Below are 1,746 nucleotides of genomic sequence, written 5' to 3'. Positions count from 1 at the left end.
TTAAAGAGATTGGGTTTTGCCATGTTGCCCAGGCTGGTCTCAAACTCCAAAGCTCAAGAGATCCACCCAAAGTGATGGGATTATAGGGTGAGCCACGTGGCTGGCCTGGAATTAGACAATCAAAGTAGTTTCCAACGAACTTTATTTCAATGTATTTCAAATTTCCTTGGCTTCAACCAGACTTGTTGAAACTTAAGTCTCTAAAACTGTCTTTTGAGTTGGTTTATTATGGAGAGGATATTAACCAAAAGGTACTTTGGCATACTACAAACTGGAAGGAATAATCTCGATATCGTGAGTGCCAATTAAGTGCCTCAGAGAATACAAAGATGACTAGGACCGGAACGCTTAGCAAGTACTAACTGAAGATATATAATGAAAATTAAAGTTTAATTTGTTTTCCCCGGCCTCTGCACAATTCATTTCAGTGGGAGAAGTTTTCCTTGGATGGGAATCACCTTTTGGTAACAGTCTTTGCTATCACTTTAAGTAGCAAACACACTCTTGGTTCAGAAATATATTAAACATCAGTTTTCATCATAGGTAAGAATCTCTCTACACCACAGCTAGGGTCAACAGAGCCAGCCAGCTTGTCTCTGTGAAGAGGGGTAGTTGGCTTCTCTCCTTTTGCTACAGTGATATTTCTAGGAATGGGGCAGAATGAAGAGGGAGGGTTCTTAGTGGCTTCATGCTGTTTAGGTCTGGCTGATGTTGAGATTTATCTCATGAGCATTTGTATGGGACCATCAGAGGCTCCCCTGGGGGCGCTTTCCAAAGACAGTGGCAATACATCGCCTGAAGTGAGGTGATGCATTCTATTTCTATGGCCACCGCTCCCTCATTATCCTTTTGTTTTCCGGTGGTCTGTTCCACATGAAGAGTCCCACTATTCCAGGCAGTTCTGAGTAGGATTTAAACAGGCTCACACTTGGTCCACGGGATTCACGTATATCTGACCCTCTATCAGAAGCCAGTGTGATGACTTCCGGGATGTGACGCTCTACTTTGTTACCTCAGGCTCTGTTGTTAGCCAACCTTTGTCTTGAAATTCCTCTACCGTGAGTCATACACAGTCTAATGATTATCCCTTACCCAAGGACAAATGCAAAATGTTTCAGTGGTCTTGAAGTCACTTTCTCTAGGATTAAGAAGAGGAAATTACTCAGCTTTTTGTTTGTTTGTTTGAGATGGAGTTTTGCTCTGGTCTCCCAGGTTGGAGTGCAGTGGCAAAATCTCGGTTCACTGCAACTTCCGCCTCCCAGGTTCAAGTGAATCCCCTGCCTCAGCTGCCCGAGTAGGTGGGACTGGAGGCACCTGTCACCATGCCTGGCTAATTTTTTGTATTTTTAGTCGAGACGGGGTTTTACCATGTTACCCAGTCTGGTCTCGAACTCCTGACCTCAGGTGATCCACCCACCTCAGCCTCCCAAAGTGCTGGGATTACAGGCATGAGCCACTGCGCCCAGCCCATCCCCACCTCTTCTCTTTGGGATTGATAGGGCTCACAGCATGGTAGTAGCTCTCTCTCCAAAGCAAGCTCTTTTGTAAACCCAATCTCCAATTTTTTGTTGTTTTTTTAAGACAGGGTCTCACTTTGTGGCCCAGGCTGAAGTGCAGTGGTGTGATGATGGCTCATGGCAGCCTCAAAGTCCTGGGCTCATGTGTGATCCTCATGCCTCAGCCTCCTGAGTAGCAGCTGGGTCTCCAGGCATGCACCACCATGTCCGTCTAATTTTTTTTTTTTTT

The sequence above is a fragment of the Cebus imitator genome, unplaced genomic scaffold (assembly GCF_001604975.1).
Source record: "Cebus imitator isolate Cc_AM_T3 unplaced genomic scaffold, Cebus_imitator-1.0 Scaffold188, whole genome shotgun sequence".
NCBI lineage: Eukaryota > Metazoa > Chordata > Mammalia > Primates > Cebidae > Cebus > Cebus imitator.
The sequence above is the reverse complement of the archived record's forward strand: the minus strand, read 5'-3'. Positions refer to the sequence as shown.